Here is a 17289-nt window from a genome sequence, read left to right as displayed (position 1 = left end):
CACACTTTTGTTGGTGCTTTTTAGGAAGGTCCATAGAAACTTTGGCCCCAGCAAACCCTTGGAGTTCCTACTGGACGTGTGGGGCCGCATCGCAACAAATCACCTTTCATGAGGGGAGGGGCTGGGCCTCATTCAGCCACCTGGTCCTCCCAGCTTCCTGCATTGCCAATGTGTTTGGCAGCCCTGGGTAAGGTGACCAGATAGCAAATGTGAAAAATTGGGACAGGGGGTGGGGGGGAGTAGGTGCCTTTATAAGAAAAAGTCCCAAATATTGGGACATCTGGTCACCCTACCCCGGGTACAGGAAATAGCAGCGGAGGAAGGCTGGCTCCCATTCTTGGGCAGGGGAGTCTATTTCAGAGCAGCACAAACATTCCTCTCTTACACTCGCTTGTTGTGTGTTAGTCACTTCAGGGAGTTAGGAGGTGTAACCTGAACACTGTTAATCACTTCAATGCAGTGGGGTAAGTGCATAGGCTTGATACATACTCATTACTTGTCACTAGGGGACCTAATGTGTGTCTCCTGATGCTCAGTCCCCACCTGGGCGATAGCTCATCCTGCAAAGCAGACACCAAGCTGGGTTTGGTTATGCAGCCACCACTCCTTGCTGGTAGTCACATGGCTGCCTCTTTGTTCCCACACACCCACCCAACCTGCCACCCACTGATGACTCACTGCACTATGCTCCTGCATTTATAGAGACATCTTCCAGAGGCCCTCAAAATGCTTTACAAGATGAGTTAATGAAGCCACACAACACCCCTGTGAGACCAGTCAGTATTATTATGACCATTATTATTTACTAAGTGTGGGCAATACACACTGATATCCATTTTACAAATGGGTAAACTGAGGCACAAAGCAAGGCAATGACTGGGAATAGGCCCTTGGTGTCCTGGCTTCCAGTCCCTTGGAGACCCTACTATCACATAATGCCAATGAAAGCACCCGTGAGTCCTAAATCCCACTCTCACATCCTAACCAACAGGAAACGCTGCTGTTGCTTCCAGTAATGACACCACACCGCCGGCTCATTCATGTTTCTGACGCGGCCCCATTTCTGGGAGAGCAGGCCACTCTGAGTAGAAGGGAGAGATGCAGGTTGCAGCTACCAGTTTCTTTAAACCCCATTGTCCAGAGGTTTCTTCCTTCCACTTGATGAGACATGCAGGCTCCACCTGTTCTCAAGGAGAGCAGTGAAGCAGCTGGAGAGAGGCAGGGAGGGGTGGAATCCGCCTGAGCGTCTCCTGGTGGGGTGAAAACAACAGTGCCGAGTAGCCCAGAACAACAACAAAAGGTGTCCAACAACCTCACACACTCAGTGTCCCATATGCACTCCCCTACCTGCAGATCTATGCGCACTCTCACTTACACACCCATTTGCACACTCCCACACACAAGCTCTGACAGACAGTCTCACACTCCCAAACTCTCTCTCTCTCACGCACACACCTGCTGCTCGCTCTCCCTCTCATCCACGCACACACACTCAGGAATGAGGCAAGCAGCAGAGAAATACAATGAAATTAGTCACTAGGTCTGAGTAGGAGGAAAGTTGTGAGTGGTGGAGGCAGAACAGGTGGCAGTGGTTGGTGTGGTCACCAGCTCGTCGGCTGTGTCACCAGCTTATCCTCTATTGTAGCGAAGCATTTGGCTTGGTGTCTCATGCAGAGTTCGCAGGAAAACAAATTCAAATTGGTTTGGCTCAGAGCCTGTCACGTGGATCGAGAGCTGACTGTGGGACAGTAAACCAAAGGCAATGGTGATGAACTGTAGTCTGAGCTGGGGGAGGGGGACTAGTAGTGGGATGGCAGAGGAAGCAGTTAGGACCTGCTGGAACATCTTCATTAATGACCTGGAAGAAGAAGGTCAGCATCGTGCCAATAAAAGGTCACAGTAGGTACTAAATGCGAAGCAGTTGCACACAGCAGTGAGGACTGGGAACTACTCGAAGGGGCCCAAGGGTTAGAAATCTGGGCAGGAAATGACAAAATGAGATTCAGTTTGGAGACGTGCGGCTAATCTGTGTGGGGAGGAAAGAGTCTGAAGCCCAGGAAATGGCAATGGCTGTGAGAGACCTGGGGCGACAAGGGACAGCAGTTCAGAGTGGAGTGTGCAATGTGATCTGGCAGCTAGAAAGGTCAATGCGATTGCAATGCACATACTGTGACTTCGCATCACAGAGCAGCTCTCTCAATACAGCACTGGTGAGGCGCTCACACCCCAGCTCCCTGAATTGATGCATTCATTGCTGAGCTGAGCACCCCATTTCTAGCAAGACGGGGAGTCCTTAAGCAAGTCACTAAGGTGGGTAAGGGGCCGGAAGAGATGACTCATGGAGAAAGATTAAAAGAGCTAAATATGAAGAGCAGAATTTGGCCTAATGAGGCCACATGGTGGATGTGAGAATTGTCTAGCGACGTGTGAAGTGTGAACATCACGGAGAAGCAGGAATTGTTTTGGGTGATCCAAGGGGCTGGACTGGTGGCGATGGGACAGAGCTGAGAAAAGGGACATGTGTTATCTGGAGAGGCTTCCTAGTTGTGAGATGTGGTAGCCCATGGCCTGCCTCCAAGGGAAGGGGTGGGAAACTAGAACAGGTAGAACACTAGAAAATGTCCTGTAGGGAGCAGTCTGGCACTGGCCAGTGGGGATGGACAAGCTGGCCTAAGAGAGCGTTTCCAGCTCTAACATCCGTGTCCATTTGGTATTTCGGGGGTTATTTCTCTTCCTGGTTCTCCTTTCCCTTGCTTCCTCTGAGCTCTTCCAAGGGATCTCCAGGGAAGGTCCCTCCCCAAACACCCACCACCTCCAGGCCTTCTGGAGTTCTTTATAGGATCTAGCAAAGGAACCCTCCCCACCTCTTAGACCGGGACCTGCTGCAGGTTTTGTAGACAACAAAACTTAGCTTACATGTTCTGATTTGAAAATGCTCTGGTTGCCAGAGACCTTCCTATTTGCAGCTTCCAAGTCCCACAGTGTGTGTGGGCGGCAGATTGGAGGAGAGAATAACCACAAATGTTCCGTTTCTCTACCTCCTTCCTTCCCAACAGAGTTCGGCCCTGCAACTAAATGAAACGCATGCTCCCTCCCCCGCCCTCCAGCATACTGTAAGAGAGAGACTAACTCAGCCTGCTGCCTTCCGACCAGGCTCTCCTAAGTCGAGTGGAAACTATTCCTGACAGGTGTAAAGGTCTGACCACTGCTGGTGGTAACTAATGGCTACAAAGCTGGCTGTGACTAAGGAGTAAAGGGCAGGGGTGACACGGCTCTGAGCCTTTGTGAAAAGGGAGGGGAAGGAGAGAGCAGAGCTGAAGGATGGCACTGCAGACTTTCCTAGGACGCAGAGACGGTGAGCTCCCTGCCAAGGCATGGGCATCGGCACTCGGGCCCTATGCCTGTCTTTGATTGGGGGTCTGGTGAGGTGAACAGCCTGCCACAGAGATGGGATATGCAGGGGCCTGGCTTTGACATTGTCACTGCTATCACTTCCTGCTCCCACCCACTGTACCACCACTGCTTCCCTTCTCCTATGCTGTCCACTTCCTGCCACAGCCCCCACCACCTTTTCTCTGCCCACTGCCAGTGCTGCCCCACCACTAGGCCTCCTCCAGCCTGGGCACATGGCAATGGAGAAGAAAGGTCCCTGCAGACCTGTAGTGGAAAATGACCTATGCCCATACGTATGTGTTCCTCATACTGTGTGCATATTCCTTCTATCCATTCCTGGTTCTGTCTGTCCATCCCTAGTATTGTGGGTGTCCACTACTTGAATTACTATGTGTATAATGCTTGTATTCACCCTGGGTACTGTGCGCATCCAGCTGACATAATGTATGTATGCATGGGTCCATGTCCATTCCTGGGAGCCCACGAAAGCTTATGCTCAAATAAATTTGTTAGTTTCTAAGGTGCCACAAGTACTCCTGTTCTTTTTGCAGATACAGACTAACACGGCTACCACTCTGAACCCCATCTATGGTTTGTATAGTACCCATTGGCAGCATTTGGTGCACCCGCTCCATGTATTGTACATACACTTTGTGTATCCATTCTGTGCATTGTGTTTCTCTTCCATCCACTCCATCATCAGACTGTTGTGACAGGTGTTCATACTCTGGACTGAGCCATCAATGAGATAAGAAGAGCTTGGGGAGGTTGCTGGCCTTTTCAGAGGGCTAAAACTCCATTTTTATCTCCGTTCAACCTGTGACCACCAAGCTCTAGTGGCCATCGCTGAATCTCTCCTCGTCTCGGACGCTGCCCAGGTGCAGGACAGCACAAGCCGATAATTATGAGGTGCCCACGTTCAATGGATGTTGCAAAGAAAGCCATGCTCCCTAGAATCCCATTGCAATCAGAGTGCAGACAAGTAACAGACTGGAACAGCATTTATTCATTAAAATTCTTCAAGTGAAAAACATCCCCTTGATGTTCCGGCATTTTGCATCTAGTCCAAAGCCAAACCCAACGTGCACAGCCGAGAGAGGGGGAAAGCGAAACAAGGGAACATTTCTACCTTGCATCTGTTACAATGATTGCATCAGCCTTAATTACAATAGAACTTTCCACCCTTTAAAGCGTTTAGGCACATGCAGTATTCTTAGGCTCCCTGTCTTCGGCTGGCTCTATCTTTGAAATGGTTTTTCCATTCATTCAAAACAGTTTGTAATTAACAGGCACGTTGTTTTCCTTTGAGCGTTCCTTGAGATGCAGAAACCAGAGAGTGAGAGAGATCGGGAGCTAAGTGACTCGTTGATATGACTGGGGATTAGTTTGCTTTCAAGAAATCACTTTTTTCATTTTACAGAGAATTTTGTGCTGGTGAAAGGTTAAGGGTGCTGGATTGGCAGTCCCGGAGACTCAGCTGATCTGTTTATCACAGAGCAGGTACAGCCTGGCTGCCCAAGCAGCTCCCCATCACTTCGACAATGTGCCTTGCCTCTGGGGCCAAAAGGGGAATTTGGTCTCTGTGGCCCAGTCAATCTCTGGCCTGTCTTCTCAGGCCTCCAGCAAGGGGGGCAATTCCCACGGAGATGGTGATCCCTCTGTTGTGGACCTGGCCACTAGGAACCGGATTGCAGCCATCAGTTCATTTTCACACAGGGGCCACTGAACAGCTCCAAGATAGGAATGAGTTTTGTCACAGTCTGGAACAGCACCAGGGACACTGGCGTGAAATACACCCACCGCCGGAGCCAGCCAGTGGCCCAGGCCTTCCCGTGCAGAGCGTAGCACAGATTTGCTCTTAATGCTCCGTCCCTATAAATCCCAAAGTCAGACAACAAGCTCCCTGTCTGTAGTTCTGGTGCAAACCCTGGGCAGGAGGGCTGTTCCCTCCATCTGTTCTTCTCATAGACAATCTGCCTTTGAAAGTCTTTGTGGCATAAATCTTGGAGTATGAGTAACTGCAGCAGCACCTGGATATTGTTTAACAGATGGGAACATATATTTTTCAGGCAAAGAGCTTTTCCTTCCCTTTCCTCCGTGTATATTTTTTTAATCTAGAATTTATATTTTCCGGAGGATCCTACCAACTCTTCAGATTCGAATGATCAGCGGGAAACAGGAGGGTGTTCTAGTCTGTGTGTTGCTTCCAGGAGATACCCTAACTCCATTCCTATTTAACAGCAGGCATCCATGTTTGTTTCCAAGCAACGGTGCCAAGACATGAGTTCACTAAGTTACCTCTGTTGTGTTGTATTGCTTGCTAGCATGTCAGGCGGTCCCGTAACTGCAGAGGTACAACGTGCCATGCCCTACTCTACTCCCATGGTAATGCCATTTGACATGTTGCAGTTATTTGCTAAGAGCTTGCGAAGTGGCCTTGCCTAGTGACAGAGAAGTGGAATGGGAGTCAGGACTCTAGTCAGCTCCCATCTCTGTTCATTGGATGATGTTGGGCAAATCACAGCCTCTCTCTCTTTGTCTCTGTTCCCCTGTCTGTAAATGGGTGTAACAATATGTACAACACCTACCTCACCAGGGGCCTGCTGGAATGCAGATACCGTAACGGTGTTGGAGGGAAGCAGAGATGACGGCATTCCCATCCACCTGCCAAAGAGGGGAGCCAAGCATGATGGTTATCCCTGGAGGCATCTGCATGCAATAAGCTCCCGGAATGCTCTTTTTTGCTGCAGGGTCACAGCACCAATAGTTTGGTGGAGCACTCTTGGCATCTTCTCAAGCCATTAAACATCTGGCCCCCCTCGATGCTCTCACCCCCTGCATCATCCTGGCAGGATCACCCCGCTGCCCTGAGAAGCCCTGGCAGATGAAACATAAAGACAGAACCCTCAAACACTGGCAGCACAAATCCTGCTCTGTATTTAATCAACAAGAGTGCAGGATTCCTGGCAACCATGTGCCCTGCCGGTGAAGGAGGCCAGAAGAACCCTCCTCTTCCCCACCTCCATCTCTGGATGACTGGTTGAACCATTCTGAATAAAGGAGCCAACCAATCTGAAGGACCTTTGCCCAGCCTCAGCCCTAAGTGCCTGTCTGAGAGAAGCTCTCATCCTACTTGGCTGAAAAGATCAAACACATCTGAGACAGTCTCCCTATACCCAAGGACCCCTGTAAAAGCAGTGACCATTCCAGCTTTCTAACTGGAGTTTGGTGCAGTCACTCAGAGTCCCTGGAAGCCATGATGGTCACTACATGGGAAATAAATGCCTGCTCCTCATGGCTGATGGTAGCCAGAAAAGAGCCTCTGCATCCATTCTTAACCAAGCTCAATGCCTCGTCTAGCTCCACCACAGGCAGTGCCATATTCTGGTTGGCTCTTGTGAAACATCACTTGACCTCAAAGCTCTCTCCAGCTACTGCCCTACAGCTGGTTTCCCTTTCCTGGGCAAAGTTAACGATAAGTGGTGGCAAGCAAACGCCAGCAATGCCTGACCTTTGCCAATATCCTACACCCTTCACAATGAGGGTCAAACTGGGATGTGGCAGGGATGGTTCTGGTTGACCAAACACTGTGATTCTACCATTGTGTCTATTGGCAATCACAGACACCTGTCTCACAAGGGGGTGCCAACTTGCGTGCAAGATTTAGCAGGAGTGGATGGTGCAGCAGCACTGAACTGGCTTTTCTGATTTGTCTCCCTCAGTTCTGGGACAGTCATTTGTCTCCCAAAAGAGCTGCCACATGGGGAGTCACTTCCTGTCCCTTGTAGACCATTCCCCTGATGCATGAGACTGGATCACCTCATCTCAGCCACAATGCTGCAAAAGTTGTTATTGGTCATAATGTTCTCCAGCATCCAGCTGTAGTGTAACAGGGATTCTTTACATTTGCACTTGCAAAACACTGCAAAGCATCTGACTCGCTGACCTCCTGCAGGAGGCCATGGTTGCTGCAGGCAGATTCCCCCATATCCCCGCTCCCTGTTAGTGGGGTTCAATCTACAGGACATTCACTTTGTGGTCTGACCCCATCTTCTCTCATGTGATGGGACTGAGTAAGTAGGAGGGCACTGGGCCTTCCCATGGGGAGAGCCTTAGACTTCATCCTGCTGAGAAAGCCTGGTGATGAAGGCTGACTCGCTCCCCTTTGCCCACTTACCCTCACCACCCTTCTTGTCTCTTGTGCCACAAGGGCCCTTGGAGCCCCTGCAGTGCTGACGGCAGGCGTGTTTCCTGGACTACCTACCAGCCTGGGATGCAATAACTGAGTTATAGCACATCCCCGTCAGAAAGATGATTCTTTTCCTGAACTTGCAGTCCAGTGCCAGCTGTGGCTGCTGAGATGGTCAAACAAGACCCGGAGGGAAGGGTACGGGGACAGCGCTGGGCTGGCTGCAGAAAGGTTTGCAGATTGTCCCATCTATAGCCCAGCAGTGAGGCCACCAGCATGGTTAGGGTCTTGCTCCGGCTTTCGGCTGAACGTTGCCAGGAGAAGTGGTGGCCTGCCTCATGCTCCCTGTATCTCTCTCCCACTGGCCGGCCTGGGTGAGGGTCCTTTCCATCTCTTATCTCTAGGAGTCTCACTGCCCCCCCCTCTTCACCATGCTCCCTGCCTTGCTCTCCGGTCCTGTGCCTCTCTCTCTCCATCACCTTCTCTTCTCTCTCATGCTGCCTCCATTTCTCCCACCCTTCCTGCTCCCCTCCCTCTCTGCCTTTCCCTCTCTCTCCCCCTGCCCCCTCCATCTGTTATTTCTCTTGCTGACTGTGTTATTGACTGCCACAGGGCATCATACTGAGTCAGGCAGTGGAGTCAGTAGTACTTACGTGCGAAGGTGATGAGAGTGTTGGAGAAGCTGAAGGAGAGTGAGACTGGATGGCGCGTGGGGAAGGGAGAGGCATCCAGACAGCTGCCCGGCTCTGACGCAGGCTGTTACTTTAAACAGACCTCATGAGATTTGTTGGTAGCAATAGATCAAATACACCGACCTGAGATATGTAACCTGCTCACCAGCTGGATCTCTCTATCTGTCACCATCACATCTAGGCTTACACCCCACCCCTATGCAATCCCACAAACCTGTTGCTACCTGGAATAGCCCTGCAGTGACATCTTTTGAGGTATGTGCTTTTGTAGGCTATGATGTCATACAAGAGCAGCCAATCACAGTTACTGTTGTTTCAGGAAGTACCACCTTCAGGGAGTGGAAGGAGAAAGACATTCAGGAGCTATGTCAGATTCTCAGCCACTGATTTTTCTCGTAGTATTAATTTTTAAAAGAATATTAAATTATTATTTTGCTTTTCTGTAGGCCCTTGTATCTAAGGATCTCAAAGCAGGTCATGAACATTAACTAAGTCTCACCGCATCTCTGTGGGGCACCTCGTTCTTTTAACCCACTTTACAGGTGGATAAACTAAAGACAAGAGAAGAGACATACTCAAGGTCATTCAGTGAGCCAATGCCAACGGTCCTGGCTCCTTGTTCTCGGCTCTAGCCATTAGACAGCACAGTCTGTTAGGTGGCTGCTGGGCAGATTTGGTATATGCTTCCAAAAGAAGCATATACCAAATCAAAATCCTCCCCACTTCCAGCTTGGGACAAACAAATATACAACATGTGAACACTGAGATATGCCAGCCTGAGGGCAGATCTACACTAAGGGGGGGGATCAATCTAAGATACACAACTTCAGCTATGTGAATAGCGTAGCTGAAGTCGTAAGTACAGATACCATTACATACCTCCTCCTCACACGCGCTGATCGACGTCCGCGGCCCCCATCGACTACGCCACCGCGTTCTCATTGGGGTGGAGTTGTCAGCAGGAGCAGAGGGGGGATCGATATATGATATATGCGCGATGAGATGATCCGATCATATATCGATTGCTACCCTTGATGATTGCAGCCCGCCAATAGGGCGCCCTGAGAGAAATAACCATGCGTCCCAGCTCGGCGCCCTGGAATATGAGCATCAAAGGAGCCCAGATGCACTGAGGATTGCAGGCACATCTTGTGCGCCATGCAGGCTTTGCTGAAGTCATCTCATTATATCAGGGCTATGGTGGTTTTACAAATATCCACTGACCAGTGGGTACGAGACAGAGATTGCTCCAACCGGCATCCTGAGAAGGGCACAGTCTAAATGTTGGCCACAGCAGCCAGGCAGGTTGTCCTGGGAGCCTGCACTGACAGACAGGAAGAGAAAGGCTCTACGGCAGTGTTTCCTAAGCTTGGGATGCCGCTTGTGTAGGGAAAGGCCCTGGCAGGCTGAGACAGTTTGTTTATCTGCTACGTCCGCAAATTTGGCCAATTGTGGCTCCAACTGGCCGTGGTTCATTGCTCCAGGCCAATGGGAGCTGCTGGAAGCAGTGGCCAGTACATCCTGCGGCGCACGCTGCTTCCAGCAGCTCCCATTGGCCTAGAGTAGCGAACCGCGGCCAGTGGGAGCCACGATCGGCTGGACCTGCAGACACGGCAGGTAAACAAACTGGCCCGGCCCACCAGGGGCTTTCCCTACACAAGCAGAGTCACAAGTTTGGGAAACACTGACCTAGGGGAACTTGGCCCTCGTGGTACTCCCCACTCTCTGTTGTCTGGGAAGGTGTTATTTTTGCACCACTTGAGGGAAAGTTGTTCTTGCCACACTTTGGGGTAATTTCTCACCAGGTCAAGGCCCAGCCTCCCTTGGTGTGGGTGCATATCACACCCTGGACAATTCTGCCCTCATTTTGCAACCAAAAAAATGAATCATGGGTCCATATCTAGGAACTTTCACCTCTAAGTCTGTACCCGCTGTTGAACATAAAACCTTAAGACATACTGCCCATCTGATTGCCTGTGTATTACTTCTAAGGAGGTCATCATGAATACCTAGGACAATACATGAACATAAGAACATAAGAACGGCCATACTGGATTAGGCCAAAGGTCCATCTAGCCCAGTGTCCTGTCTTCTGACAGTGGCCAATGCCAGGTGCCCCAGAGGGAATGAACAGAACAGGTAATCACCAAGTGATCCATCCATCCTCTGTCTCCCATTCCCAGCTTCTGGCAAACAGAGGCTAGGGACACCATCCCTGCCCATCCTGACTAAGGGCACAGCAACCCCTGTACAGGAATAGGCATGTGCTGAGATCAGGGGTTGAGAGCAGTGAGTTTAAGGAGGTAGTTGTCTCCTCAATCCCTATGGCTTCATTTTGGGACAGATCATGGCAAATGTGTTATTACGTGTCATGTCAGGAGATCAGGCTGGCATGGCCCTCTGCTGAGAAAGCTGACAAGGAACCGAGAACTGTTAGTTTTTTAAATTAAATAACACATTCTGGGGAAGTCACATCAGTGTTTGTTGTCTTTCAGATGAGATGCAAACCCAGTGATCTGGCCACCGCTGCTAATTAAAGGTTCCCCTGGCACTGTCATCAGGACTCCTGGTCTTAGCCCCAGTGTCCTGGGCAACCCTAGATGCTTTGGGCAGTTACATTTGGTTCCAGTGTTCTTCTTCACTTCCTGTCCTAAACTGTTCTGAGTAGCAATGCTGCACTATTCTACTCCATTGCCTGTATATCTCTCGCATCATCACCTGAGCTGGTCACATAATTAAACTGTAATATTTGCAAAAAATTATTGGATGAAGTTTGCTGTGAATAGTATTTACAACAAATTATTTAATCCTCTAACCCCCAGGCTGAAAGTTTTGTAAGAAAGATTGTCTGGTCTTTGGCACCGTAGCTGTCTTTTTGCTCTGTGTTGTACAGCACCAAGCATATTGGGGCCTTGTTCCAGAGCTAGGGTTCCTAGGCACCACTACAATACAAACAAACAAATAATGATTTGTTAGTGATACACAGGCTTTAAGGCTGGTCTGTATTATACTCAGTAGAAGTAACCTCACAAGCAGGGTTCTACAAAAATTGTAGTGTAAATGTCTATTCTCATTTCACCCACATTTGCACCTCCAAAATCTTTCCTATTTTTGTAACACTGCCTGAAAGTGATCATTTGGTTACATAATCACAACCCTTCACAATTTCACATGGAAACAGTTTTGCTTGAAAAGTTAACCCATTTCCTCTGAAAGGTTTCCTATTTTCATACAAAAACGTAATAGCCCTTTCACAGATATGTCACCAATTTCAAACTCACCCTGAAAGGTCAGATTTTGATTACATTTGAATGTCACTGCAAACATTTCACTGGCCTCTGCTCATTACTGATGGGTAGACTATGTCCTCTTGTTAGAGTCCACAAGACCCCCAGCCTAACGATAATGATTTAGTTGGCTTTAGCACCTGGCATCCTGAAAGATCTTAGACACAGGGCTCACTTCATCTAACACTAAATGCAGCCATCTCTGGGTGGGAAGGTGGTAGCCATTTACATAGAGCACTGCAGCATTTGACATGGTTCTGGGATGGGAAGTGAAGCCATTGAAACTGAAGTTGTGAGTTCTAATACTCTCAACAGATGTAGGGCCCCGTTCCTGGCTGCAGAGATCCCCGGATTGTGGTCTGGGGAGCACTTGCTGGTGATCTACGGCGAGCTGGCTGGTCACATGTCACTAGCCCAGTGATTCTCAAACTGGGGCTGCTGCTTGTGTAGGGAAAGCCCCTGGCGGGTCGGGCCGGTTTGTTTACCTGACGGGTCTGCAGGCCAATGCGGGACAAGGGATTTGCTGGCCGCTGCTTCCCGCAGCCCCCATTGGCCTGGAGTGGTGAACCACGGTGGACCTGGCATGTAAACAAACTGGCCTGGCCCACCAGGGTCTTTCCCTACACAAGCGGCGGCCCCAGTTTGAGAACCACCGCACCAGCCCCTTCTCCTTGTCTGACGGGAATGGGAGGTCTCTATAAGGCGATCCATCATGCTGAAGTCCTCACTCTGAACAAGATGAGGTTCTCTGCTTTCTCCTTTACCGACCATTCAACTTCTCAGCCCAGCCTCTCCTGCAGCCCTGGCCAAGAGCAAAGTGTAGCATGTGCTGTGGACTCCCAGAGGGCTGGTGAGACGGCAGGCAGTCAAGATGCAACTGACCTTGTCTCTGTAGGTTTGGCCACGCGTGAGCAGAACAGCACAGGCAGAACATTAAATCCTAATTTTCTTGTTGGGCATAGATAATTGGTGAAACATCTCTAAATCCGTGGCTGGCAGGTGAAGTCACTGCCAAAAAGAGAGAGAAAGAAGAGGTGAAACAAAGGACAGAGGAAGACCAAACCACAGGAATGAAAACCAAATTTCTCTGCTTTCCTCTCATGTTTTCATGTTGCTCCCCTCCTCCCCCCTTTCCCTTTTTTCCTCAGTCACCACATTCTTTCTGGGAGAAAGCGGCTGTTGGAAAACAGAGAGGAGAAGACAGACACTGCTGTGGAATTATTTAACGAGCCAGAATGAATTGCATTTGAAATCATTTAAATGGGATCTGGGAGTATTTAACTGAAGCACAGGAACTTAACAAGAGTGGGAAAGGATCTTTGTGCTAATTGCCGGCAATGACATACCTACAGAGAGAGAACATGCTGCAATTTGTAAGCCAGTCTGTAATTTCAGTCTCGGGTCCCTGCCTGCCCTGGAATGTGGCATGGATTCTCGGCTGGAGGGGAGAGAAGGGCTGCTAGCCACAGGTGACCGGAGATGGTAGAAGATGAAGCTCCAATTAAAGAATATTTAGCCAAACATTTCACATTTTGCGGTGGGACTGAATGAAATGGGACAGAGACGCAAACCAGCCAGCCCTGGTTTGAGCCCTGGCTGTGCAATCCTCACACTCAAATGACTCATTTTGCAAAACCAAACCCACACTTTGTTCTTGCCCATCTCCAGTTCCTACGCTATGCCAGTTCCTCTCTGCCTGCACCCGGACTTCCCTGAGACAGCAGGGATTGGCAATGCAGCCAGGCCTGACCGTAGAATGGGGCTGGATTTCGAGAAATGAACTGGAGTGAGGACTGCCCAGCTCATTGCACATAGAGCACACGCAGCCGCCAGATACCAGTGACTTTCATGCTCTGCCAGACTGAGGTGATTAGACTCAGGAAGATCCGAGAGGGGCAAGGCTCCATATCCCAGCGTCATCCAGTCACCATCTGCTCTCTGGTGCTAAGGGAGCAGCCCCCCTTGTGCTCGGCACTGCACAGTCATATAGCAGAGAGAGAGTCCCTGCCCCAGAGAACTCAGAGGCTGAATGACAGGCGGCTTGCAATAGGGCAAAACAGACAAGCAAATAAAGTGGGGAGAAGTGGGGGGATGAAGTAACTGAAGCAGTGTTTCCCAAACTTGGGACGCTGCTTGTATAGGGAAAGCCCCTGGCGGGCCGGGCCAGTTTGTTTACCTGCCACATCCACAGATCTGGCTGATTGTGGCTCCCACTGGCTGTGGTTTGCTGCTCCAGGCCAATGGGAGCTGCTGGAAGCGGCGGCCAGTACATCCCTCGGCCTGCGCCGCTTCCAGCAGCCCCCATTGGCCTGGAGTGACGAACCGTGGCCAGTGGGAGCCTCAATCTGCCGAACCTGCAGACGCAGGGCCGGCTCCAGGCACCAGCTGAGCAAGCTGGTGCTTGGGGCGGCATATTCTATGGGGCGGCATTCCGCCCAATCCTAGGGCAGCACAGCTGGGGTTTTTTTTTTTTTTTTTGGTTTGCCGCTCTGGCGGCCCTGTAGGGGGCGGCAGTGCAGAAGAGGGGAGTGCCCTGCAGCAAACTGGGCAGGGCAGCCCCTGTTCTTCCCTCTCCGCAGACTGGAGCGGAGCCCCCCCGGCAGGCGGCGCAGTGGTCGGGACAAGCGTCCTGCTGAAGCCCTGGCTGCCCCCCTGCTCTCTCTCTCCCCCACTTCCTCCCCGCTAGACTGGGTGCGCACTCCGCTGCACGTCTGCAGCACAGGGAGTCCCCCTGCACCTTGGCTGCAGGGTTTTTTTTGTTGTTTTATTCCCCCTGCTTTGCCACTCCGGCCGCGCCGGGTTTTTTTTTCCCCCTGATTTGCCGCTCCGGCCATGCTGCAGGTCCCTCCCCCCCCTGCTTTGCTGCTCCGGCCGTGCCACAGGTTTTTCTTTTGTTTTGTTTTTTTCCCCCTCCTGCTTTGCCGCTCCAGCTGCGCCACAAGTTTTTTTGTTTTGTTTTCTTTGCCACTCTGGCCGTGCTGCAGGTGTCCCCCCCGACTTTGCTGCTCCAGCCACGCCACAGGTTTTGTTTTGTTTTTTTTCCCCTCCTGCTTTGCTGCTCCCCCCACTTTTTTTTTGCTTGGGGGCAGCAAAAAAGCCAGAGCCGGCCCTGTGCAGACAGGGCAGGTAAACAAACCGGCCCGGCCCACCAGGGGCTTTCCCTATGCAAGCGGCGTCCCAAGTTTGGGTAACACTGAACTAAAGGAACTGAGTTAATACTTGAAGAGCAGTTGTTAAGCAGGAATGCTCCCCTTGTGTACATAGGGAGTACACGTCTGCACTCCTTGTGCCCTCCTATTAGCAGAGACTACGTTTTGCATGAACAAATTCTGTCACACGTGCCTATCAGTTATAGACTCTATTGCTTGTGCAGCTGGGTGCTAGTGCACACAACGTGTATGTGCAGGGGTGTGCTCCCATGAGACCCCACTAAAAACCAGCCCCTACAATGCAAACTCAGTGAGTGAACAAGCAAAGTGGAGTCAGTGCCTGGAACCCACTGGCAGAGCCCAGGTTACTGTTGGTCCCCTCCTAACACAAGTTGACTATAGGCAGAAACTGTCTCAGGTACTAGTTAGATGGTAAATAATGGGGCTGTCTTTCCCCACAGTGCTCCTAAGTGGTTTCCCTCATTGGATGTGGATGCATCGGGCCACTGGATCTCCACTCTGCATCTCACGCCAGCTGCTGGGTACAGCCTCTGTGATGTGTCATTACTGTTTTCCTTCCCTTGAATCCCCCTGCCCCTCCCCACGCTCCATCTCTGATGCTGCTGCCTTTATTCTTTGTCTTGCAATCAGTTTTCATCTCAGTAATTCCCATTCAATGGCTAGTCCCTGATCTCTCTAATTGAGATCAGAGCTTAATACATTGGGTGGGGGTAGGGGGACTATTTTTAATTTGCTAGGTTCCCATTAATTCTAATTACAAAATCTCCATCTTCCATCCTCCCAAGTTCAGAGGAAAACTCTCCGTGACTTCTGTCGGAATCTTCTTCTGATAAATTGGTACCACAGCCTCCTTGAACAGCTGTCCTCTTGAGCAGACATAGTAATTAATGTGAATAATAAATGCATTCAAAGCAGGTTCATAACCCTCCGTTCTGTGCACTCAGACTTCCATTCGCATTGCAAGAGAGACACATCAACGTTTCCACTCACAAAACAGGTCCAGAGGAGCTGCCTCAATCTAACAAGCCTGGTTTTCATTAGCAGTTCTTAGGCCCACAAGAAATCTTCATAGACAACGGGCCTCTTGGGAAATGGAGGCTCCTGATTGGCTGGAAATGAGGCCATGGGATAAAATAGTCATCACAAATTGGGCCACCAAGGACTTTGCACTTGTCACTATGCTGCTGGGCACTGGGAATGTCGTGGTGTCCATGAGGATGGAGCTCACACTCACCTGCTCTAAAAACACAAGTGAATAGAGAATCTCTCTTAGTAGTACAGGGCTATTGACACACAGATGGGGGTGAACATGCATATACACTCTCTCTCTAGCCAGTTCATTGCAATAAGCTGCAGATAGACAGGCAGTCCCTCTAGTCAGACTCTGTGTCTGTGTATCCTCGGTCAGACTAATTGAGAGGAGCTGGGGAGAGAGAGAGAGGATGACCAAATCCAATTGCTTGTTCACCTGGCTTTTGAGCATAGGGAGTAGCACGTGCACTTGGAGCTCAGGCATAGACACAATACCAGGGGATGCCCAAGTCATGCTGGTTAGAGGAGATGTGTTCTGCTCTCTGATAGGTGCAGCTGTGAGTGGCATACACCTGCTCCAATGCAGAGCTGGTCAAATAATGCAAACTATTGCCTGTGATATTTGTGTGGATTTTTCAAAACATTCGCTTAGTCTGTGCTCAAGTACCCACAGCCCAGCCTGCACCCCCTTTGTATCCACATCACAATCTTACAATGAACGTCTGAGAGATGGCGTTTTACAGGCACAAATGTTCTCAGTAAGCACATTTCCGGGGCACAGGCATGAGGGTTTGTGGGAATCAAACTGTACATTTGCACATGCGTGTAGTTGCACTGGAAGGTCTTGTGCACTCTGCTAGTCAGGGGGCAGAACTAACACTACTGTCTCCTTCTCCTGCGATTCTGCTGCAGCTAAGAGCAGTGGAAGGGCTCAAGTTTAAATGAGAAGCGTCCTCAACTAGGAAACTCACTTTATTTTTGATCTGTGCTATGTTAGAGGCCAGAGTAGGTAATCACAGTGGTCGCCTCTGGCCTTAAAATCTATGAACTTTCCCCTTCTTCTCCATATGATCTATGTATCTGCCGTATTTCTAATGCACCTGTCTCCATAGTATGTAAGTGTCCCCTAGGGGTGAGTCTCTCATTTTACACACAGTGGAACTGAGGTACTGGACGATGAAGTGTGCCCAAAGTCTCACTGCGAGTGGGACTGGGACCCAGGAGTCCTGACTCGCTTGCTGTAACCACGGGACTCACAACGCCTGCAAAGTGGAATGAGAATTGCTGCAGGCCATGCTCAGGTGGGATAGGAGAGCCCTAGCACGGCGAAGCAGAGGTGTGAGGTTCAGTGAGCCCGCTGTCCATTTACACCAGCTGCTGACTTGCACTTCCCCTAACATACACGTCAGCTGTGCCCATGACTGATTGACTCAGACAGCCTCATCCTTCTGTTATTGTTGTTTGCCTTTATTTGCTCCAGGTACACATCCACTGAGTTAATGGACTCCTCTCAGGAGTGGCCAAGC

At 50.2% G+C, this 17289-nt stretch overlaps 2 long non-coding RNA genes across 3 annotated transcripts in view; one reads left to right on the top strand and one right to left on the bottom strand.

Moving 5' to 3' along the window:
• Window positions 1-17289, top strand: part of LOC120372848 — an 82948-nt gene that overhangs the window by 63422 nt on the left and 2237 nt on the right. Inside the window, exon 3 of one of the 2 annotated variants that reach the window (XR_005585214.1) lies at window positions 10770-10993. The exons of the other annotated variant lie outside the window; for it this stretch is intronic. This is a non-coding gene — a long non-coding RNA (uncharacterized LOC120372848). Of the gene's footprint in view, window positions 1-10769; window positions 10994-17289 lie in introns of those variants that run through there. 2 annotated transcript variants of the gene reach the window in all.
• Window positions 802-8514, bottom strand: LOC120372847. The gene is made up of 3 exons (XR_005585212.1): window positions 8236-8514; window positions 5982-6057; window positions 802-1250 (listed from the first exon to the last, which is right to left on the bottom strand). It is a non-coding gene; the product is annotated as an uncharacterized LOC120372847 (long non-coding RNA).

This window comes from Mauremys reevesii, linkage group 10, assembly GCF_016161935.1.
Source record: "Mauremys reevesii isolate NIE-2019 linkage group 10, ASM1616193v1, whole genome shotgun sequence".
NCBI lineage: Eukaryota > Metazoa > Chordata > Testudines > Geoemydidae > Mauremys > Mauremys reevesii.
Note: the sequence above shows the minus strand (reverse complement) of the source record. Positions and strands in the feature narration are given on the sequence as shown.